Genomic DNA, 26,018 nt, shown 5'->3' on the forward strand with positions numbered 1-26,018 from the left:
CCCCAGAAATTTTGGAGACTCGTGGAGCTGAGTCAAGCTACCCTCACTCTACTCTGTCTGAATTCCTGAGCATCAGAATCCTCGACATAATGAAAGATTGCCATTTTATATTACTGAGTTTGGGAAGGCTTATTGTGAAGCATTGGGTATTTGAAACAAACACGCTAAGCAGCCACTAGGATCCATCCAGTGTATTTCTATCCCGGGCATTAATAAGGAGGCAGAGAAGAAGGATATGCAACTTCCAACTGAAGGAGAGAAAATCGGCTCACATTTCATTGGTGATAACTTACTCCTACGGATTTAACTAGCTTCAAAGTAGGCTGGAAAATGTGGTCTTTAAGGTAAGTAACAATTTCCCCAGTGATCTGTTACTAAAGAGAGCAGGAAGAATGTGGACCTAACTAGGAATCTCTGTAGCAAACATCTATTTTGTTCTCAATTTGCTGTTAAGTACAAACACTAGTAAGTCCTTTAAGATAAGGTGCTACGTCTCCTGAGAGCTCCTGCTAATGAACAAATGGTAACCGAAGAACAGTAACACCTTAGTGCAGATATCTTTATCAAACCAGTACTGCTTATTAAACAACCCAGTTGAGAAGACAAAGGACTGTTAAGAAAAACCATGACCATTTCCCCAGAAGCAAGCAGACGATGGACTTGGGAATCCAATTATGGCATGAGGCTCCTTGATTCTTGGAGGAGAGAGGGAAGAATGGTCAAAAGAGGACTTCCATCAAAATTTTGAATTAGCTAAGGATGAGGTAGTAGGCAGACCCTTAATATTTTTATTTGCTGACTGTCCTGGTTAAGGTATTGCTTTGTAGGTTGTTCTTTTGATTTAAAAGTAAAGCTACTTCATTCAATACAGACACCTCCTCCAATCACCCTATCTTCAACTCCAGTTATTAAAGTCCGTGTCTTCCTTTGAATGGGGCTCAAAACTTACATTTGTGCATGTGTCCATGATAGCAAAACCTGAGCTAATTCAGCAAATGATCATACTAGGGTTAATGTATGCCATGGATTTCATTCAGATTGCACTGAATCTCCAATTGAGTTTTCTCCATCATCAGACAAAATATTGATTCACTGAAAACAGATGCTGTTCTAAAGTCCAGTGAATTTCTTCTCTGGATACAGATACCTCAGGGACCCGGAGCAGGACTGCAGGCATTCTAAGTGACTGACTCAAATATGGCCCTGTCCAGATGGAGGATGCTTCTCAAATATCCACTTGTTGAGGGGTCCATTGGAGTGAAACTGTCATTCCATTCTAGACCAACGGGACCCTGAGGAACATGAGAAATATTTATTGTAATGATGCTGATAATGATAGTAGCAATAATGACAAGAAGCCACATTTAATACTGATAACATTTATCAGCATTTTCTCTTGGGTACTTTGCGAAGAATTTTGCAAGTATTGTTCCTCTAGTGTTCAACACAGCCCTGTGAGGAACTTCCTTTGTTTAGGCTCATTTAACCAATGAGGAAAGTGGGATTAAGTAACAGGCAGCATCAAACAGAGGTAGGATTCAAACTCGGGCATTATGGAGTAGACAAAGCAAACTGAGCATTAGATGAATCCTGCATCTGTTTGTCTTCCTTTCTGTCTCATCATCTGTCTCTTTTGACCTGAATTCCTTAACCCACAACTGTTAAGTTTTTGAAACGAAGTGAAGTTACTGTTCAAGACTCAAGCACTGCAAACACCAGCAGCCTAAATACACAGAAAGGGAAAGTGAGACAGACAGACAGACATAAGCAACAATGCCATGTAGATGTAGGTGAGTAGTGTCAGCGGAAGGAGTCTCTTTCCTTCCTTTTTTTTTAATAAAAATTCTCTTTTTGCAAGACACGTGGCCATAAGAGAGGAAAGGCTTAGAAGCAGCCTCACTTGAATGTGCCTTGGGAGAGAGCCTAATACATATTTTAAAAAAGAAAGAAATACACACGCACACACACACACACATATAGATTCACGCCAAAAACACCAAGCAGTTCATGACTGTTAAAAAGCCAGGGAAAGCTGAGTTGTGAGCACTGTTCAATGTTTTCCTTGCAATTGCACTGACCAACCTCTCTTCACAGCATCTTACTTATTGAAGCACTATTGCCCAAATGGAATAAAACTTTACAACACTGAAGTTGGGGTTCTGCCCAAAAGTTCTTTTTAATTCTGAAACTTTTTACTTCACTATTTCCCCACCCCAGTGAGTCTCAGCATCCTAGTAGAAATATCTCTGTGGAGCTCTGGAGGGAAAGGGGTTAATTTGAGAAGCTTGAAGCCAGGCTTCTCTTAACCAGGGAACTGGCAGCTGGCAGTTTGGAAGGCTGCCTTGAATAAACGTTTTATTATCCTTTTTGCCCAAAGGTGGCTTTTAGACACCCGCAGCAGCAGAAGGCCTTCTGATTGGGATTCGGCAGACGGCAGACGGGAGCCAGAATGCTGTCTGCCCCTTCTAAGACTACTGGGGAACCCCAAGGAGGAAACCACCAGCCCTCGCCAGCCCCAGGGTGGACGCTGCCCTCCCTCAACCTCCAATAAACTGCAGACCTACCAGGAGACTTGTAAAATCCCTGGGTAGTTCTGGGGGCGGGAGGGGGCGTGGGGGGCCGTGGAAGGGAGGGAGGGGGTCTGAGAAAAAAGAGCCGCAAGTAAAGCAGGACCGTGAACTTAAAATAGGGGTTATGAAGGGGCAAAGGAGGGCAAAGGAGCGCTGAAAACAGAGATGGGGTGAAGGCGCAAGGGGGAGAGTTGAAGACAAAAAACAAGCTCTACAGAAAACAAGAAAGCAGAGAGGGCCGGAGCAGAGAAAGACTAAAGAGAAAAAAGTAAAGGGCTGGAAACAACCTCCCCCAAGAACCTCGAATTCCTGATTTGCATTTGTCCCCCACAGTTATGCTGTGAAGGGCCCAGTTGCCATTGATACGGAGTTATTTTCATTGCTCCGTCGTGACCTGCTCAATTAAAAGTGACCTGTGTTTGTGCTAGAGAGAAAAACCCTCTTCCTTCTTGAGACCTCAGCCCAAAAGGACCCTAGGCTCTGAAGCAGGAGCTTCCTGCTGATTTCAATTCCCCCATTTCCCAACCGGAATTCCAGTGCACCCAGGTGTCTGGAGGAAGGCACTGCTTACTACAGCATGGGGGCTGTGACCATCCAGAGATACCGGGCACGTGGGGGAGGCCAATCACAGACATTCTTTGGGGGCACCATCTCTGGTCTCCTTACGCAGGGTTCCCCCCCGAGACAGGGGCTGGTGGTATCCATTTCCTGCTGTCCTGGGAACAAATCGCTCAGCTCACAATTGCCCCTGCTTAAAAACGTCCCCCAAGGCCCACGGGACCAAAAATGCAGTTGGGATAGGGGCTTCTGATTTAACAGGAAAAGTATGAAACACTTCTAGAGCTTTACTCACATTTCACCTTCCTGGACTCACCCAGCCACTGGGTTGCTAAAGAATGGCTTCATATTCCCAATTAGCAGAGAAGGAAAGCAACTGAGCAGCCAAGCCTAGTCTGCAGACCATATTCTAATTACCTTGTTATAAATGCCGATTTCCTGACCTCTACTATGCAAATGTACTGCATTGGAATCTCTGATGAAGCCTTATTTTGCCGATGTACCCACGCTACTCCATGCGCATTGAACTTTTGAAGCACAAGGCTTGCAAGATTGGAGATCTTCTGTGTTATTCATATCTCAAGTGGATTTTTGCCATAGCTCTTCTCCCCCCATATTTTCACAGCAGATGAAATTGGGATTCAAAGAGGTTAAATGATTTATTCACTCATTCACAAAGTCTACTCCCAACTGGTAAGGCCTGTAACTGGGAAATCAAACCTAGAACTTTTGACTTCTGGTACTCTGTTCTTTCCACTACATCAGACTGCCTCCTTCTGGCATAGGGGAGGTTAGACAGCCGGCCTCTTGGAATGTCTGTTGTGGAGACTCTCAACAAATAATATGGGTATAACTATAAATAATGTACAGATTTATTTATGCCTCACAGTATCTTTCCTGTTGAAACAGATCTGATTTCTATTGTGCTCCTGTGAAAAATGCCCACTTTCTATTCAGACATTAGGCTAGTTATTGATCAAAATCTTGAGGCTAAGGTTACTGAGAGGATTGCTGTTCCAATGGCAGAAGAGTAATAATATTGGTGCACCATTCTAAATTAGCACAGGAGCTCATTCACTTGTAGCGTAGAGTTCATTCATTTTTCACAGCAGATCATTGAGGTAAATATTGACCTGCATGATCAGATGAAGAAACTGAGGTCTGATGTAACTTGCCCAAGTTCACACATCTCTTGAGTTCTAGATCTGGGCAATGACCGAAGGCTATTTGGCTCTAGAGGCAGCAGGAAAACCCTCTCATTGCTTTTCTGCTAAGGGGAGTGCTGAAAGTGGGGAGTCTTCTGTGGGTAAATTTTATTGGAAAGAAATGAAATTAACTCTCAGTAACTCAGAACGATGGCAGCGATATAGCAATCATGAAATTTACTTTTGTGTAAGTCATCTAAATGAGTACTTAAAAACAATCATCATTTTAAAAATGAATCCATGCTCATGCAACCGATGTGGTTCAAATCTTTTGTTCTAGAGATGGGGAAATTAAAGGCCTGAGTGGTAAAGAAAAATCTTCCCCAAAGTCTCAGACCCCACTACAGTACATATTGGCAGGTTGTAAAAGTTACAATTATAATCAATTTCTTGAAAGAGTGCCTTAGGTGAGTTTACCAGCTATCTATTGATCTGTTACCATAGTAATGCCCCATATAAACATTCACACAACCTCAGTGGAATGCAACAATAAATGCTGATTGCTCACAAGTCTGGGATGGTTGAGTAGGTGCCTCTGCTGATCTTGGCAGGGCTCTCATGTGTTGGGAGGACAGCTGGCTGTTGTGTGATCTAGAATAGCTTCAGCTGAGGCAACTTGGCTCTTTCCCATGTGTCTCTCATCCTCTAGCAGGCTAGTTTGGAAGAAATCTCACGCCAGCGGAGGAGGTGCAAGAGGACCAGTAGAAATATGCAAGTGATATTTCAAACTTCTACTTTCCTTGTCATGTCTCCAATCATCCATCAGCCAAAGCATGGGCCAAGTCTGGATCAGAATTGGGGGCACTACAAATTTACAAGGCAAAGGGCATAGAAACAAGAAGGGCTATGAATTATACCCACTAACACAATTGTTGTACCACGGTGAGGGAGGAAGAACAGCATTGCATAGAAACAGTTTCACAGAGGAGAAAAGAAATCAAATAAAGCCAGATGATGCAATGTCAGTTTTTAACCTCCAAACTTTGGGACCACACCCTGCATTTTGGGAAACATTTGTTATATTTAATAAGTGAAGAGGAATACATAGCTTGACTAAATTAAGAGAAGTACTGATTTTAAGGAAGTTGCTTTACTTTATAAAATTAGGTTCACTCTGTTGGCAAACATCAAATTGAATTTGGGGGTTCTGGCAAATGCCCTGATGCTTCCTAGCTTTGTTATGGATAGTACTTATAGCTTATTTATCCTGAGAATCTGAGAAAAAAAATTTAAATTGAACTCACACACAGACACCCACGGACATGATCTTCCCCATATTCACAGCAGAGAAACTAGGATTCAAAGAAGTTAAGTGTGTACATACATATATGTGTATGTGTATAGTCAATCCTCATTATTCACAGATTTTGTACTTATTGGTAAATTTTATTTGAAACCCCCAAATTAATACCCATAGCATTTTCATGGTCATTTGTGGACAGGCACAGAGCATTGTAAAACTTGAGCTGCCCAATGCATATGTTCCCAGCTGGTTTGTGTTTCACCTTGCATACTGTAAACAAGTGTTATTTTTGCAATGTATTTAGTGCCACATTTTTCCAGTGTCTGTGCTTTTGTTGATGATTTCCTTGTTGTTTAAAATGGCCTCCAAGCATAGTGCTGAAGTGCTGTCTACTGTTCCTAAGCGCAAGAAGGCTGTGATATGCCTTATGGAGAAAATATGTGTTAGAGAAACTCTGTGCAAGCATGAATTATGGCACTGTTAGCTGTGAGTTCAGTGTTAATGAATCAACAATACATAATAAATAAGGTGCCTTTAAACTAAAACACACATAAAACAAGGTTATGTATGGATGCATTGGAAAAATGTCATGACCTGAGCTTTGTAGGAACCTACCTATACAGTTGTCCTAGAAGTAATGTTTCTCTACTTGCTTCTCTAACTTGATGTTTGTGGTGACGTTACAGAACACAACTATTGTGAAAAACACAATTTGGACCATTAAAACAATAGTCATGAAAGTAGCATGGATTTAACAAAATGAACAACCCAGAGACTGGTAGACTGAATCAGTCGTGGATTTCTTTTCCCACATTCAGTGGCATACGAAGTCGGCTTCTAATGAGTAATTCAGGCCTCTTGTGGGATCTCTCCATTGGCTTTTCAAAAGTTTAATTATTTGCCTCTGACCACCATTTATCAGCAGTTGTTCAAGGTGGTGATACATTGTGAGTTATTGGCTGTTCTCTCTATCTATGGGTTTTCCTTAGACATGATTGCTGTCTTCTGAGAATTTACCATAAAGGATCCAGGTGCTGTTATGGGATTCCTGGGGAACTGTATTTTCCTCGGGAGTTGTCAACAGATATGAGACAGGTTCCACATCACCAGCCTTCACGAACATTGGGACTTTCCTCTTGTCTGTGAACAGAAGCCAAAGCCTTCTGTTTCCTTCTCAACCTGTTGCCTGTATTTTCTCTGTGGTTATCTGATTGTATGCAACTGCAAAGGTGGCAAAAGTGCCCAAACAACTACTTGAGGTAATCTGTTCAGTCAAAACACACACACAGTCATTGTAGCGAAACCAGCCCTCATTTTATTTGTTTGTTTGCTTGCTTGCCTGTTTTCTTAATTTTTGTGACTGAGTTTATAGGTAAAACAGTTAAAATGAACAGCTTGGTAGCTTTCTACAGACACAGCCTATGATATACTTATTGTCCCCTGAACTCGTATGTTTTACATTTGATTGGCTGGCTTGTACTCAGACGCCAAACAGCAAGTTCCTTTGAGTATTTTACCTTTTGCTAATAAATTGGATTGATGGGAGGGAAAGGGATTCTATAAACTCACATTTTTTTTAGCAAATATGTGTATTGCTTGTCAGCTTATTTTTATTTTTTTCAACCTGCACTCATGTATATTATCTGTTTTGTAAGAAGATTTTCCAATGTTTCTATAATCCTAGAGCATTGTATCTCTTCCTGGAGGGGCATATAATGTTGATTTGCATTACCATTATTTGTGGATAGAGTTCATCTCTTCTAATGGATTGTAAATGACTCAGGAGTCATGGCTGCTTCTTCAACCCTCTGAAATCCCTAAAACAGCTAGGGATTCATTCAATAATTGAATGAGGGCAGATATGTCCAATTACCGAATCAACTGAGCCACAGAAAATCTAACTTAAAATTTCTCTTAAATTTCTAAAATAAAACAACTTTATGTCTCTGGAGAGTGATTTGAAAATATTTATCAATTCCCTCTGAGCCAGTTTCCCTTCCAGGGGTATATGCTAAGGAGGTAGCCATGGATGCAGTCAAAGAATGTTCATTCCAGCCGTATTTAAAATGGGATTTTCAAAAAAAAAAAAACATAGCACAAGCAAATAGAGAAATAAACAAAGTAATACATAGCCATTGAAGTTGAGATTTGCAGTGATTTTTAAATATATGGGGAAATACAGTATATGCCCATGATAAAATAAACATTGAATATATGTATTTTTATTATTTTTTGTTTGGTAATGGGATTGTTTATGTGTTTTCAAAATGGTTATCTTTTAAAGGGACCGATTTAAAGAGTTATATTCTAGTTAAAATGACCTGATGTCTGAGATTTCCTTTGAAATACTCTAGGAGTTGAAGAATGAGACAGAGGTAGAGATGAATGAAAGGAAAGCCATAAACTGATAATTTCTGAATCTGGATGATAGTACATTGGCTATTATTTTATGCTTCTATCTACTTTTGTATGTGTTTTCTTCTTAACTTGCAGAATCATATACAAATGTATTTCATATAACAACTTAATGAATTATAAAAAAGCATTCTGAAATCAGAACTATTGGGAGTGAATTTGTATCTTGAAACAAATTATGGAGATTTTCTGTATGTTTATAGTTCCATAATAGAAAGTTTTTTGCAAAACTTTGTATATGGAGAATAACATAGGAAAGGCAGATATATTCCTTCTGTCCTACCTTCCAAAAGCAACTCCCCGTTTTCAGGGAAATCACAGATATCTGTTTAGGGGTCATCCCCCAGACCTTGCCTACCCCATCTCCTCCTCTGGGGAAGTCACAAGCACACTACATGCTAAGGGGCCACTCTCTGGCCTCCACTACCTCCACCTCCTTTTCTATTGTGTGTCATTCGATAACCTGGGGAGAGGTTAAATCTCATGAAAAGACCCTGCCAGACCTTAAGCCAGAAACCAGGAACAAGTAGTCCCAAATGCCTATCAGGACAGGACTTCTCAATGGCTTGGCCTCCTCCTCCCAGTGCTAAGTATAAGCCGCACTCAAGCAACGTAGATTTTCTCACTTCTTGTGCGTGAAGTGGGGCCTGGGGAGCTGCCTTCAATGGGCCTGGAGCCACGGCAGTTTTCAGCCACCCCGGGAGACCGGCTGTGATGGGACCTCATCCCCTGCTCTTTTGGACTCTGTACTGAGTAATTGACAAGGAGATGTGCTCTTTCCTGACTCTTCATTCTGCACCATGAAGGGATCATTGGTTGAACGTTTGTGTTGTGCCCTGAATCTGTGTCCCCTCAGTGCACCATTGTAGTAACTTGCTCCACTCTCTATCTTCACCCTTGCTGGTTTATGGCCAAGAGTTGCCCACCTGCAGGCTTGGGTTTAATGTTCTGTGGTTGCTACCTTGCAATTCACAATAGTTTTTGAACAAGAGGTCCCACTCTTTCACTATGCACAGGGACCCTAAAATTACGTAGCCAGTCCTGCTGAGCTGCATGCATGACCTTCATGGCTCATATTTCCTGTAGGTTCCTGTGGAGTTTGGTGAACTGGGAGCCCCTGCAGGAGACTGAGGCAGCCAGGGAAGTTGGATCAAGTTATTTGCAATTCTGGTTCTCTCCCTGGGAGAAGGCATCTTGAGCTGGCTGGGCTCCTAGGGGTCAGGGCCTGACAGCTCCTTGCAGGAGATTCTGCTCTATGAGACTTTCTTTCTTTCTCTACCTGCCCCTGCTTCTTTCTGGTGACAACCTTTCCACTGATGCCCTGGATTTTTGCCTTATGGGTGCCCTACATTCAGCCACATCTTTGCCATCAGTTCCTTGAGAGTAAAGATTCTCAGTGTTTTTTCTGATATGATCGTGGCTTCTATTTCCTGCCAAGCCCCTGATCAATATGCTATCTAAGGATAAAAGTATGCAACATTTTTGACAGTAATGATTTTTGTGTTCTGGGCTTTTTTATTACATTGTCTTAAATTTTGCCATAACCCTTAAGACCTTCGTAATAAAAATACTTTGGGAAAAAGTAGTGACATCTGGACAACTAGAAATTCTGCTCTCAGACATCTTAAATCCCTGAAGTTAGCCCTCCCTTCATTTGACCTGCTCTCTATTTGAGGACAATAATCCCTTAACCCAGCTTTTGTTCCTTCTCCATCACTTATCACTGACTTTGGCCACTCAACTCCCTCAACCTCCTACCATGAAAAGTCCCTTAGAACTGCTACCGAGTGACGGCTTACGGTGAATCCTGGATCTTTTGTGTTTTTCTGACTTTAATCCCCACCTACGCTAAGGATGATTTCGGCAAGAGGCAGTTTGGTTCCGTCCTCCCTCCTGACTTCTCTCTAGCTTTCCAGTGTTGTGGAGAAGGGTAGAGGCGAACAAGAGGGTCTTTTCTGAGCAAACGACCCCTTCCCAAGTAGGACTATCACATCCTCCTTGCAAAATGTGGTTCATTTGTTGCTTAAGGAAGTTTATATGACTTTTAATAATTAATTTTTTAAATAGTGAAGAGGATATTTAGGCTCTAGAAGTATTCCTGGAGTTGCATTAACTGTAGGATACCTACCTGATATGTGGGATTGCACAGTAAGATAAGGCAGCTTGTGAATAATAAATAATTGCATTAGTCAGGGCTCTCCAGAGAAACAGAACTGATAGGATACATGTGTGAATGCGTGTATCCCGTATGTCAAATATATTTCTAAATTCTGTAGAAAGGCCACAATATGAGAACTTCAAAAAAGATGAAGTTGTATTCCCCTGGAGTTGCTGGCTGACAAAAAAGGCAGAAATTCTTCTTTCTGACTTTTGAAATCTATTGATTGAATGAGGAGACTCCACAGATTTGAGGGCACTCTCTTTTGTTGATAGTAGATAAAATGAGCTGACTAATGAGGGAAAATTGTCTACAAAATGCCCTCACAGTAACAATCAGTCTATGCTTGTATGACCAAACACCTCACACTATAACATAGTCAGGTTGACCTATGAAATTAACTATGACAATAATCCTTAGTAATATTTTGGTTTTCATAGAATTATGAGATAATTTAAAACATTATATAGTACTTTCCATTGGGAACGTTGAACCAGCAAACAGAAATCATTCGTGGCTAATGTTGTGGACAGATTTAGGGTGGATGGGGAGAAGAACTGAAATTTATTAAACACCTACAGTGGGCCGTGAACCATCACTCATTCCACATGGCTATTGCTTTTTTTTAACAACACTGTGAGATAGGTATTCTTATTTCTTTTTTCTAGACGGGTAATTTGTCCATATTTTTTTAGCTTTGTAACAGTGATTCAAATCCTTACACATTTTACTCTATCAAAATGTTGTACTAATATATCATCTTTCTAGTAATTTCCTTTTATTCAATTTCAAGACCCGATCGATTACCATGTTACATGAAAAATTTTGCTCATTTATTTTAAAGATAATAATATCAGCTAGGAAAGAGTTTCAGACATTGGAAAAAGTAGCTTACTCCTAAAAGAAGCCCAAAGAATCGAGTTGAGAAAATAAACCATCAAAGATAATCAGAGTTCTACTGCTCAAAGGAGGATGTGAGTAATCATCTTTCCATGTATGAACTAGTCATGTTTCTATCTTTAATTTGGCCAGACTACCAGCATATCTCTCCTGCATCTGTTCTCAGGTTTACTCTTCACAGGCCATGGTAGAATTCTGAAATGCAGTTAACCTTCAGGTTGACCTTCTGTGGACTCGACAGATTCCCATGTTAAAAAAAAAAAAAAAAGGTGTGACCGTGTCTGGGAAAGTTCAGATCCGGGTTCTTGTCACACAGCTGGATGAAGCCACAGATTGTGATTTCCTCACTCACAAGCCCCAGCCTTTGTTTTGCTTGTTTCACTTACGCAATGGGCCTCGGGGCCTGCTGTGGGACTCAGAGATCTACCCCAGGGCTACCGCTAATTCCAGATTTTTTCTCATCAGCTGAACATGTTCTAGAATGGTAGGTTGATCTCTCCTGCCCTCAGAGTCACTGGGTTATTGGCCTGCTGAATTATTTTTAAATGTTTTTAAATTTACCTTTATTTATTTATTAGAGAAGTTGTTGAAAAAAATCATGCAGAAAATGCAGAGTCCTTGCACACCATTCCTCATACACAGTATTCTTTATTTTATGCAATTTTATTGAGCTGTACTTTATATTCACTGTATTTTATATTCATTATATGAATTCATTTTATATTCATATAATCATCCAAATTTTACAATCAGTGGTTCACAGTACCATTAAATAGATATGCATTTGTCATCACTATTGATTTTTGAATATTTTCATTTCTTCAAAAAAAGAAATAAGGATAAAAGTAAAAACAAAACAAAACAAAACAAAAAACGCCCAAATATCCCAAACCCCCTTCCCTACTATTATTTATTTTTTGTCTTTTTTTTTCTTACTCTTCTGTTCATACACTGGATGAAGGGAGTATCTGTCACAAGGTTTTTACATTCACACCTTCACACGATAAAAGCTCTATAGTTACACAATCATCTTCAAGAATCAAGGCTATTGGATTACAGTTCAACAGTTTCAGGTATTTCACTCTAGCTAGTGCAATACACCAAAAACTGAAAAGGAATATCTATATACTGCATGAGAATAACCTCCAGAAAGATCCTTTGACTCTATTTGAAATCTCTTAGCCACTGAAACTTTATTTAGTCTCATTTCTCTCTTCCCCATTTTGGTCCCAAAGGCTTTCTCAATCCTACAATGCTGGGTTCTAGCTCATCCCCAGGAGTCCTTTCCCACACTGCCTGGGAGATTTACACCCCTGGGAGTCATGTCCCATGTAGGGCAGTGAGTTTACCTGCGGGGATGGCTTAGAGAAAGATGGTCTACTGAATTCTGACTTAGACCACTAAACCCAGACAAGACCCCAGCAGCAGGAGATAAGACATTCATTTTGTGGAAAAACCATATTCATGTGTCTCTGGACTAGGGTTTTGATCACAGAAAAGGCAGGGAGAACAAAGAAGTCTGCTTTATGATCTGTGGAGCACGCATACCCCCTCCCAACAGCCCCACTGCCACCTTGAGAAAATACCTACTGAATTCCTCAAAGTAAAATTCCTTGTGTTTGTGGAACTCACACTGTTTGTGCTTCCCCCCAACATCCACATGTACACAGACATGCAACGTACACACACACACACGTACCACCGCCCTTCCCCTCTTATTCTCTATGTCATATCTGAGCACCCATCCCCCAGCCTTTGTGGTTTGCAAGCAAGAGCTGGCCCGTGGGACTCTCTGTGAAGGACAGCTTTGCTGTAGGATCTTCCTGTACTGCAGGCCAAGAGGGAACCAGCAGTGTCTGGGGCTGATTCTTTTCCTGAGGCTGAGCCTCACCCAGTGAGAGAGAGAGAAGAAGAGCCCAGCTTGTGTGCTTAACTCCAGACAACCCAGGCAGAATCAGGCTGGGGTTGGGGCATTTCCTGAAATCATACAAGGGCTTGGCTGTTTCTACTTGTCTGTCATGTTAACCCCTCTCCCCACCCCTTATCAATCTCACCAGGGCAATTGCTTAATAAAACACATTCAGCGTGGTGTGACGGTGGCTCAGTGGCAGAACTCTCACCTGCCATGCCACAGACCCACGTTCAATTCCCAGTGCCTGCCTGTGCACAAAAAACAAAACAAAAAAAACACCCTACATTCATAAGAATCCTCATCTTGGAGTGTGCTTCTGGGGAACTAACCTAAGAGAACACCCAAACACTGTATGCCAATTCACCAAACACACGAGTTTACAATCTGCAAGCTAGTGCCTCACTTCCCAATACAAATGTGCAATTGAGGATCGGCAGCTGTCCTCTGAGAAGAACTTCCAAAATTAAACTCAGATCCAAACTCACACCCACAGAAACAGTCAATTTGGAGATCAGGGAACAAAACCACCAACAACAGCCATGCCCGAAAAGGCAGCATCAGTGTCTACATTATTTTGACTATTTACCTGATTTTAATGTAAAAAAGAACTATCACCAGCAGCAGCATCAGGGAACTTGTTGAAAACACAAATTTGCAGACCCACCCCAGACCTACTGAATCAGGAATTCTCTGCTAAGGTCAGCAACCTGCTTTAATAAACTCTGTGGGGTGATACTGATGTACCTTAAATTTGATGACCACAGATAAGAATTATACAATACTTTTTAAAAAGTAAAATAAATACATGAAGAAGATGGGGGAGGAAAATTGTCTTTAGAAGGGTGGGGAATGAGCCCTCAAAATCCTGGCTCTCATCTACCGTATTAGAAGTCAGTCAACAGATAATCTCTAAAATTACTACCCAAAAATTGCATCGTTCAATCATGCAACAAATAGTCCTTGAGTACTGTGCTGGTTTGAAAGTATTATGTACCCCAGAAAAACCGTACTTTAATCCTGATTCAATCTTTTGGGGGCAGCCTTTATATTAAGCCTAATTCAATACTGCAAGGCAGAAACCATCGAACAGATTATCTCCTCGGAGATATGATGTGCCCAATTGTGGGTGTGACCGTTTGATTAGATGGAGATGTGACTCTACCCATTCCAGGTGAGTCTTGATTAGTATACTGGGGTCTTTTAAAAGAGGAAACATTTTGGAAAGAGCTCAGATCTGACAGAGAGTGCAGATGTAGATGCTTGGAGAAGAGATGCTTTAGAGAACAGAGACACAGTTGTTTGGAGCCCAGCAGATGCCATATGCATTCCCATGTGATATTAAGCAAGCTAGAACCAGAACATGGAGAGAGTCAAGGGAAGCCAAGTGATGTAAGCTGGTCCTGGAGAAGCAAAGTGAGGACCCCCTGCAGGAACAGAGACTGAAAGCAACAGAACCCAGGAGAAAGGGATCAATAGATGCTAGCCACATGTCTTCCTAGCTGACTGAGGTGTTCCAGACCCATCAGCCTTTCTTAAATTAAGGTATCTTTCCCTGGATGCCTTAGTTTGGACATTTTCATAGTCTTAGATCTGTAAGCTTGCAACTTTTTAAATTCCCTTTGTAAAAGCCATTCTATTTTTGGTATATTGCATGCTAGCAACTTAACAAACTAATACAAGTACCTACTATGTTCTAGATGTAGTTCCAGTTCTGGAAATATAAGAATGGACAAGAAAAAAGTTACTGTTATCACAAAACTTACATTCTATACGAGAGACAATAAATAAAAAACAAACAAAAAGAAAAATACGTGAGACAGTAAGGGTAGGTGGGGGGGGCATCTATTTTTCTTTGAACAGTCCAGAAATGCTTCTCTGGTAAGTGCCTCTGGATCAGAGAGAAGATTGGAGATTGTAGAAGTAACATGGAGCTCAATCATATAGGCCCTTATAGACTTCGAAAAAGGTCTTGGAATTTATTCCAAGTGACATGGGAAAGCATTTCAGGATTTTCAGCAGATGAATAACACAATCTGACTTGTGTTAAAGCTCATTCTGGCAGCTCTGTGGATGTGTCAGATTGTATTTTCAAACACGACCCCAACAATACCTCCCATCCCATGTGCTTCTCTGCCACATGACCTCGACACTCCTCCCACTGAGTATCACTCTTCTCTAATTTGGGGAAGTTTGTGGCTCTCTGTGACTTTTAAGTCTAAGTCAAAAAAAGCAATGCAGCTTCTTTTTCTTTTTCTATGAGACTAGTGTTTACAGCCCTGAGCCTCCATGTAAAAGACCTAAGTTACAGAGAGACCAGCTGACCTTGAGTCTTCCTAAGCCAGGTGCCATATGAGTGAAGAAGCATTCAAATCATTTCAGCCCCAGTCTTGTGGTCCAGGCTTTGAGGCTTCCCAGCTAAAGCCTTAGGTACTGTGGAGCCTTGCTCAAATTGCTAATCTACAGAATCATTAGCATAATAAAATGGATGTTTGCCCCTTTAGGATGTGAGTGGGATAGGGAGGGCTTGTTATATAATGAGAAATAGATGATAGGACCTTGCAACTGCAGGGACCAAGGCATCATTTCACCTGAATGCTAATACAGAATCCCAGGCCTACTCAAGAACTAATAATCAGAATTTGCATTTTAACAAGCTTCTCAGACGATTTGGAAGATTACTGTTTTAATTTGCTAAAGCTGCCAGAATGCAGTATACCAGAAATGGATACCTTTTATAGAGGGGATTTATTAGGTTACAAGTTTGCAGTACTAAGGCCTTAAAAATATCCAAATGAAGGCATCAATAGGAGTAAGATACCTCAACTCCGAAGAAAGGCTGAATGGTGTCCTGGTTTCTCCTATCATATGGGAAGGCACATACTGGCTATCTGCTGGTCCTTTCTTAGCGTCTCTGGGGAAACTCTGGATTTCTTCTCTTAGCATCCCTTGGTTTTGTCCAGGTTCTGGCTTGCTTAGCATCTCATGGAAAGGCACATGGTGATGTCTGATGGCCTCTGATTTCTGTCCGGCTTCTGTCAATGATCCAAGTTCCTGGTGTCTCCTGGGGCTTCAGCATTTCCAGACATCTGTGTCTCGGCTTTCTCTGTATTGGCTATTCAAGCATCTCTGTCAGTGCTCCAAGTGACTCTAAATGCCAGGGTCTGTGTTGACTCTGCACTCCTTCTTTCTTTGTGAACTCTTAAAGGTCTCCAATAAACTAATCAAGACCCACCTTGAATGGAGCTGGGGTCACATCTCCAAGAAAATAATCTAATCAAAAGGTCACATGGCAATTGGGTGAGCCATATCTCCACGGGGAACAATCTAATCAATGGTTCCACCCAACAGTATTAGACCAGGATTAAAAGAACATGGCTTTTCTGGGGTACATAACAATTTCAAACCAGCACACATACCAAAGTAGATTTTTCTCATCCTGTTATAATTTATTGAGCTAGAATATACACACAGGACAGTGACAATTTACATATATATATACATCTGTATAATCACTACTCAGATGAATACATAGAACAGCTATATTATCTCCAGAAAACTTCTTTATGCCCTTTCTGACTCAATAACTTTTCTCACACCTCCTTCCACATATAACAACTCTTCTGACTTCTATCACCATATATTAATTTAGCATGTTCTTGAATTTCATACAAATGGAATCATACACTGTGGCTTTTTGTTTGTTTCTGGATTCTTTCATTCAATAAAATGTTTCTGAAATTCATCTATGCAGTTGTGTGTCAGTAGTTCATTCCTTTTAAAATTGTTTAGTGATTTGTATGAATATACCACAATCTTTATTCCATTCTCCTGTTGATGGATTTGGTATTTTCAAGTTTAAGGCAATTATGAATAGAGTATTTTTGTGCATGTGAACATATAATTTCATTGCTCTTGGATATACATCCCTAGAAATGGAAATGCTGGGTCGTGGGTATGTGTGTGTTTAACTTTATTAGAAATTGCCAAAGAGTTTCCATTGTGGTTAGACCATTTTACACTCCCACAAGCAATAAGAATTCCAGTCACTCTACTTCCCTGACAATAGGTGGTATTGTCAGTCACTTTATTTTCAGGCATTCTTGGGGGTGTAGTAGGTGTCTCCTTGTGGTTTTAATTTGAATTTTCCTGATGACTAATAATGTGGTACAGTTGTTCATATGCTTATTGGCTATCAGATACCTTCTTTTGAGAAGTGCCTACTCAAGTCTTTTGCTCATGTGTTAATTGGGTTGCATATGTTTTTAGCATTAAATTGTAGAAGTCCATTGACATCCTGAATGCAAGTCCTTTGTCACAAACATGTTGTGCTAAGCAGCTTTAAGCCAGTCCCCAATGATTCTCACCTCCCTGCATTTGTGCCCTTGTCCAATCTTGTTCCCTTGAGTGCTGATGGGAACTGTGACTTGCTTTGAACCAGCAGAATAGGGCAAAAGTGATGAGATGTCACTGCTATGACTAGATTACACAAGGTTATGATTTATATCTTGCTAGGTGATGCTCCTTATTGCCTTGTTCACTTACATACTTTGATGAAACAAGTTGCCATGTTGGAGAGGCCCACAAGGCAAAAAATCGAGGGCAGCCTATGACCAAGTACTACCTAGGACTGGGGACCTCAATCCAACAATCCTTGGAGGAATTCAATTTTGCCACCAACCATATGAGCTTAGAGGCTCAGATAATACCTTGGTATGGTACTGGCCGAAACCTCAATTACAGGCTTTTGAGAGATCCTGAAGCAGAAGACTTAGCTAAGCCATGCCAACAGAAATTATGAGATAATAATCGGATATTATTTTGAACTGCTAAATATGTTGTAATTTATTACACATAGCAATATTTATTATAAGTGTGTTGCAAATATTTTCCATAAACTATGAAATGTCATTCTGTCATTCTGATGGGTACTGTGCTGGTTTGAAACTGATGTATACCTCAAAAAAGCCATGTTCTTTAATCCTGATTCAATATTGCTGGGTGGGACCTTTTGATTAGATGGTTTCCTTGGAGTTGTGTCTCCACCCATTCATAGTAGGTTGGAGCCCTTTAAGAGGGAACCATTTTGGAAAAGCTTCAGAGCTGACACAGCCAGAGACTGCTGGAGATACAGAAGAAAAATCCTTATAAGAAAAGCCAGGAGAGAAAGTTAACAGATGTTGCCATGTGATTTCCAAGTTGACAGCTTTTGATATGCTTTTGACTATGGGATATCTACCTGTGACATACCTGTGACCTACCTGTTACCTCTGTTTCTAATTGAGTTATCTTGTATTATTATATTATTATTGAGTCATAAGGATTCTTTATAAAGTCTGGTTACAAGTGCTTTTTCAAATCCACATAATGAAAATATTTTCTCCAACTCCATGAATGGCAGTTTGGCTTTTTAAAGGTGACTTTTGATGAGCGGCCCAATAAAATCTGAGATGCTCTAGATATTCAAGAGTGAGATCAGAGAGAAGAGCTGGTAATATTTTAAATGAAAAAGATGATAATGCAAACCAGTGTTGAGATAGTGGCGGCATCGTAAAGAGGATCACATTCTGGATGCATTTTGAAGTCGGGGTATCATCATTTGCTGAAGAATGGGGGAAAAGGGGAGGAGTCAAGAATGACTCCTTTATTTTTTACTTTGGTAACTGAAATTTCTGACCTACTCCTTTAGGAGGCAACTTTAACTTCCCCTGTAAGAAGAGGTATTTGCCACAGGCAATATTATTTCTGTAAACAATTAAGTGACATGAGCATTTTCATCATGTTTACACAATTTTTTTCTCTTTTACCTGATATGCTTCACCCATTTACATTACCAGCCTGTCTCTTAGAGACCTTTTATTTTACAAGTCCAGGTAAGAGAAAATGGCCCTAGATTGGACATCATGAGGTATATTCTCCAGTCTCAATTATGCAAAATGTCGGACATGTCACTTTAGCTTCTAAGCTTCAGTTTTCCTATCCATGAGGTGCCTATACCACAAGATGTTGAGTGGACCAAATTAAATTCATTGACGTGAAAGAACCAATATTTAGCCTACCTTTTCTACATTTTGAAAAATGACTACTATTATACTCCTCCTAGGAGTCAGAAACCCTTTCTCATCTTTTCTACAGTACACCCCTGCCCGCTTGATCTTTCTTTCCCTCACAATTTACTGTGGTAACCACCAGATACTCTAACAAATCATGTTTATCTTATGGCTTCCAAATCTTGTTTGACTGCCCATTTTCCATGAAATGTGAATTAGCTTTGTTAGTTTACTCCACGTCCTTTGTGAAATCGCTTTCACTTGTCCCAGCACATGCTATGCTCTCACCTCAGGTTTGTCTTTTGATCCCTGTGCTTCTCTCTGCCCTCAGTAGGGCAGCCTTTTAGCCTGTTTCTCTGCTCCAAGTCTCATATCTCCTTCACAGATATGGTTTCTTTCTTTACTACTCTTGCCTTTGGGACTAATCTTTATCTTCGAAACTTTTATGGTACTTACTTAACTTTATTTGTTTATTTATTTATTTATTTATTTTGGGGAGGGGGTGCATGTTCTGGGAATTGAACCCAGGTCTCCTGTATGGAAGGGAGGCATTCTAACCACTAAACTACCTGTGCATCCTATGCTTATTTTTTGGTTGCACAAATTCTTGTGGTGTTTTTAAATTACTTTCTATTTTCTCAAAGTGCTAACTCTTTGAGGGCAGAAGCCATGCTGGACTTATGATAAACTCTCTCTCCCTTAAAGCTACTTAAATGCTGACCATAGTGGAGAGTCTCAATATTTTCTAACTTGGATTCTGAAATGGATTCACTACATGATTCTTATAACCCTGTAATACAAGCTGAAACAATGAACCCAGGCATGGCTGGGTTGAATACTGTTTCCAACTCTTAAGTTTCTGTGAGACCATGAGTAGAAATGGCTTTCTGGTAATAACGTCTTTCTAAGATGGTTGTTTTTAGGATTAAACTGAGCAGATAAAGGGCCTCATATTGACCCTGACTCGGAAAAGAATTCATTAAGTAACATTACTGAGGTAAAATTTACAGTCCATAAAATTCACCCACTTTAAGTGAAAAACTCAGTGATTTTTATTAAATTTAAAATATTGTGCAATCTAGTTGTATAACATTTCTAATACCCAGGAAGATCCAACTTGGATTTTTGTATTCAGTTTTCTTTTCCAATCCCCACATCCAGGCAACTACTTTTCTGCTTTCTGTCTCTAGGGATTTGCAGATTGTGGACATTTCACGTAAGTGAAATCATACAATGCCTGGTCTTTTGCATCTGGTCCTCACATTTAGCGTGATGTTTTGAGGTCCATCTACCCTGCAGCCTGTATCAGCAGTCCATTCCTTTTCATTGTTGAGTAGTATACTATTACATGGATTTTGAATAATGCTACTGTGCATTTTCATATCTGAGTCTCTGTTTGGACATATGTTTTCACTTTTCTTGTATAGGCAGTTAGGCAATAAATGTATAAGTTCATATTTAACTTGATAAGAAACTGCCAAGCTATTTTCAAAACCAGCTCTTTCTTAATTAAAAAAAAAATCTCAGAAGACATGTATTTTAAAGCCTTTGACATTTTCTCAGTATTGGCAAAGGGAAGAAGATATTTTGAGAGACAACGAAAGCTTACCTCTGCTGAACTTATATAGATGTACATCCTTTATACTTATAGCCTATGACAGTGTTTTATTCCTTTTTTTTCATTGCCTTCTATTATCTATAAGCCAAAATCCATAATCTGCCTCAGAAAAGTTCTACTCAAATTTAGTGATTTTGAAAAGGAAGATGATAGAAAGTCTCTTCTAATTTAATGCCAAAGAACAAATAGTACAAAACAAAAATATATTGACTTTGAATATTAACGTGGAAATTCCAGGACAGCTATGAAATCTATATCAAAGTCTCAGTGTGTGGTGATGATTGTATAAGGTCCATGTTCCCAATTAGAGAATTCTCTCAAAGCTTACAGGACATTTTTCCTTTTAAGAGAAGGCTGGATTGTCATTGCCACCATTAATCATATATTAAATGTTTAAGGCATTATTTTCTGCTTTTTAAAAAGGGTTTAGTAGAACATAAGCAGTGTTGTCGGAGCTAGTTGGATGCATATTGAAATTGACGCATAGTCATAAGTCGTCTGTACAAAACATCTTTTGTTTTTTCTAGGAAGTGTCCTCTACATTTCACTACATCCTGGTAAACATGAATAGGATGGATTATTTCAAAATATTGTGTTGTCCAATCACTGTGAATTAACCATACACTAAATATTATGAGAACAAAAAGACTGGGGAAACCAGTTCTAATATAATAATATCCACCCTAGATGTCCCTCCCATGGGCAACCTTCACTTGAACTTGACTAGAATGATTAAGATATTTTGTTCAATTTTGACCCAAGTTGGATGTATTTCACCAATAAAAAAAAATAGCGAAAAATCTTCTCTTTTTTAAAATAATTATATATATATGTGTGTGTGTGTTTTCATGCCAACATAAGTTATGAAAAAAGTTATGAAATGAGTCAAAGAAATAATATGCTCATTTCAATTCTTGAAACTTCTTGAGTATGTTGATTTTGAAAAGGAAGATCCCTTTAGATATCAAACTTGAGATGGCATGGAATGACGTATTGGAACCTAAAATGGTGTGAGGTTGTGCAATCAGTTTTGCTTTTGGGTTCCAATTAATTTTGTAGAGAAAAAATTTCCCACATAACCTGTGAAAGAGTCAACATATTTCTAAAGGCCCTGAACTTTCGGTGAAAGAGAAATGTAGGCACAAGGGAAATTATGCTCATTTTCTCAAATATTTAATTTAATATTTAATTTTCTCAGAAATATGTGGCAGCATAATGTTATCGTTTAAAAACTGCTACAAATGGCAATGCAGATATCACTGCCATCTTTGAGATGTTTTGCAAATATTTCTTTCCTTGGCCAAACCACAAGTTCAATCTGTGCCCAGCTAAATCTTCATAAAATAATGTCCTTGACAAATGATTGTTTTTTTCCTTCACAACCCAGGGAAATGCCAGACTGGGCTATTTTCATTTTTGAGGGGAAATGTTCCATTAGACTGACTCACAATTATGTGGCTAATATCCTGATGATCTTTTTTTTGCCATGTGGTTGAACTTTAGTGAGTTGAGAAAAATGCCCTGATAATTATATGAAAGCAAGTTAACATAATTTGATCATTCACTATAATTCTGGTATGTTATTTACTATTATCAGTACTGAATGAGATACAATTATTATTCTTATTTTACATTTGGTGAAACTGAGACTAAGGAATGCTAACTGAGTTATAATGGAAAAGTGACAGCCCCATTCTTCACATCTTTGATCATCTCTCATTAGTACCAAGTAATAAAACTTTGACTCACCTATTTTTAAATATCTAAAACATTATTAAATACCCAATTGGAATATAAGCATGGAAATGAATGCTTCTAATATCTAGAAATGTTGTCCTACTAAATCATATAGACTTTATAGAGAAACTCAATTGTATAGGAGATTAATTTAAAACATATTGGCTATCCAGTATATAGTGATATAATAAAAATAGACTTGTTTAAAATATGTACTATTTAGATTGATAAAGGCATAGAGACATAGATGAATAGAGATAAATATTCTACCATGTAAAATCCCAGGCAGTCCCAAAGTGGAGAGCTTATAAAAGGCAAAAATCCCTATGATATAGTAGCAGAAAATCAAAATAAGTTTGTGAAAACTACTGGTCCCAATGTATTACCATGGTAATGGAGATGAATCCTGATTGATTTGTGAACAGCTACAGTGAATGAAAAGAAAGAAAGTCAAAAGGATGGGTGGGCAGAAGTTATGCTCGACTCACCTATATTTTAACCTTGTCTCTCTTGCTTACAACTCCTACTTGCATGCATCAGCCATTTCAGCCTGTATGTTGATTTCTTTACATACCAACAAAATCTGGGGGACAATTTTTCAAGTCATTTGGCATGGTTGCCATCATCCTTTTGTCCATTCTTCCCACTGTAACACATTTTGAGAGGCTTCCTCATCCTTATTCCACATTGTGCGGGTTTGAAACTTTTTGTGTACCCCAGAAAAGCCACGTTCTTTAATCCTGATTCCATATGCTGGGTGGGATCTTTTTGATTAAGTTATTTTTAATTAAGATGTGTCTCCACCTATTCAAGGTGGGTTGCTCACAGGAGTCCTTTAAGAGGGAACTATTGGGGAAAGAGCAGAGAGACCCCACATAGTCAGAGACCTTTGGGGATTCAGAAGAAAAATACCCCTGGGGGAGCCCTTTGAAATGAAAAGCTGGAGGTAAAGGTTACCATGTAACTTCCCAGCTGACAGAGAAACACGGAACATCATCTGTGCTTTCTTGAGTCAAGGTGTCTTTCTCTAGATGCCTTTGTTTGGACATTTTTTTATGGCCTTAGAACTGTAAATTTGCAACTTAAAAGGGGAAATTTAAATTCCCCTTTTAAAAGATGTTCTATTTTTGGTAGATTGCATTCTGGCAACGTTTAGCAAAACAAAACACACTTCATGTAGGCTACCATTTTCTTTCTCCATAACAAGAAAACTAGGATTCCATGACATGAGCACATAGTTTGAAAGACTGACTATCCTGAGTCTAGGACAGGAATTGATAACCTTTTTTGTTTTTTTTCCTCTGTAAATGGGCAGAGAATAAATATTTTTGGCTTTGCGTGCCATGGGGTCTCTGTCACAACAACTCAACTCTGCTGTCATAGTGCAAAAGCAGCCATCGGAGACATGTAAATGAATGGGTGTGGCGGTGTTCCAATAAAGCTTTATAAACATAGGGGACATAGGGGTAGGGCCAGATTTGGCCAGGGACTGCATAGTTTGCCATCCTCTAGATTAGAAATAATCTACCTTGTGATTCTGGTGACAAGCACTTTAAGAAACCTTTACCCCTCCTTCCCAGCCATGCAAAGGAGGGGAATACAAGCATCCATGGATGAAGCCCTCTTGTTTAAGTGTTGCATCCTTGGGTAATTTTCCCAAACAGACCAGTAGATTTGATAGCAGTACTATTTTTAGCATTCTCTCCGAATATATTTTTTAGACTGTCTGGGAAAAGGTTTTATCTCTGGCTAATAATGGCTGATGTCATAAAAACCAACAATTAGTGTAATGTTTTTCTAAAGGGAGATTGCTTAAGTCATTCTGATGAGGAGACTCTCTTAGTTACATGGCCTGGCCAAGCAGTGTCAGACTTCACACATAAGTTTGTTTGCTCAATGACATGTCTGTGGCTTCTTGGATTATGTTTTTAATAGGTGGGTTGACTCTGCTACACAGTTTGGGTTCTTTAAAATTAAAGGCTTGCAGTTGGTAGATTCAGAGGGTTTGTGCCTTGCAAAGAGAGAATGAATGATTATAATTCTTTCAAATAACGAATACTTCTTTTCAATAGGCCTTTATTTGTCATAGAATTTGAACACAGCTTTCTAGAATGTAGCAGTAATGCTTTGTTTCTACATACTAAAGTGACAAAATGGTAGAAGATGGAAAACAATGTTTCCTAGGACCATCTCCTCAAGTTTCGGTGAGTATGAGAAGTTTTCAGGGAATGACTCTTGGCAGGGCTCTCGAACTGAGCTTTTAGTGCAGCTCCCTCTTCTAATCCTAAATCAAACCACTACACTCAGTCTCTCACTTTAATAAGCACTAAATCCTCATGCTAGGTTTCAAAAGAAAGAAAAACTTACTTCAACTGTTAAAACTTCCCTAAAACCTACTCATGGGAACAGGGAACATATGGTGATGTAATTTTTTTTCAAGCATGACATCTGTAGCATTCACGAAATAGCCAAAATCTGTCAGATTGCAGGAACTTTTATAAGCTAAACTCCAACATAGATAAATTATTTTTATTAGATTCTGCAAATGGTCAATTCACACACAAAAAAAATTATAGCTGGGAAAAAAAGAAAACAAAATAACTTTAAAAGAGTAACCTTGGGCAAGTATAAATTTGTATCTTAATTTCAAATAGCTCTAAGAAAATTAACTTTCAATGTGCAATAGAGCATAGCTACAGAACACAGCTACATAGATAATGGGAAAGAGTGGTGGGCAGGTCTCTTCTCCAGCTATGGTTTTCTAGGCAGCATCTCTGAGTGCTCAGTGCTGGCTGATCACTCACTAAATATTTTTTGAGCATCTACGATATGTCTGAAATTGTGCAAGGAACTTGGGATAGAGCATTATATAATACAGCAAAATATCAGCTGCAAACAGCTGAAATCTAAAAATGGATAATAAAAATGGCAATTAATTATTTGACTACAATTGTGATAATTATCTCAATGACTGCACATATCAAGGGAAACAGACTCAGTCTGGCATCTTGGAAAACTTACCTAAAGGGTGAGTTTTAATTGGTGACTAATATTGAGTAAGAGTTGGTCAAGGCAAAGGGTTCAGTGGTAGATTGCTCGCTTTACATACAGGAGATCCGGGTTCAATTCACGGACCATGAACCAAAACGAAACAAACAAAAAAAGAGTTGGTCAAGGCAATGACTGATGGTGGAGTCTGCAGGCAAAGAGAATAGCTTCCAGGCTTTGAGAAGGAGAAGTGGGATATATTTGAGGGGAGCAAACCTGTTGGCATGGCTGGATCACAGCATAGGAAGGAAACAGAAACCAAGAAACCTGGGATTCGTGCACAAGGACCAAGTTCTGTAGAGATTCGAAAAACATAACATTAAGGTCTTAAGATTTCATCTGATGAACTCCCTTTCTATCTCTTCAAAAATGGATTTCCCCAAAGTCTGTAGGCTTTATACTCCATTTCCAGGGAGAATCACATCCTGGAATGGACTCTAAGCCCTTGGAAACAACTCTTGAGTCAATCTTAACTAATTGCTAAATACAAATTTTACACCGTGGCTTCTCTGTCCTGTAGAAATGAATAGGACCAATTAGTAAATAGTGTATTTTAGAGGGGATGATATGAGGGACAAAAAATACGCTAAGTGAGAAATAGGTGCTT

General features: G+C 39.4%; 1 long non-coding RNA gene across 3 annotated transcripts in view; it reads left to right on the forward strand.

Annotated features, from left to right (window-relative positions):
* Positions 1 to 26,018, forward strand: part of LOC143685802 (uncharacterized) — an 84,767-nt gene that overhangs the window by 51,255 nt on the left and 7,494 nt on the right. For 2 of the 3 annotated variants that reach the window (XR_013176742.1, XR_013176744.1), the window contains one exon: positions 24,436 to 24,567. This is a non-coding gene — a long non-coding RNA (uncharacterized LOC143685802). Of the gene's footprint in view, positions 1 to 24,192; positions 24,299 to 24,435; positions 24,568 to 26,018 lie in introns of those variants that run through there. The other variant, XR_013176743.1, reaches the window with a different exon arrangement.

This window comes from Tamandua tetradactyla, chromosome 6 (genome assembly GCF_023851605.1).
Source record: "Tamandua tetradactyla isolate mTamTet1 chromosome 6, mTamTet1.pri, whole genome shotgun sequence".
NCBI lineage: Eukaryota > Metazoa > Chordata > Mammalia > Pilosa > Myrmecophagidae > Tamandua > Tamandua tetradactyla.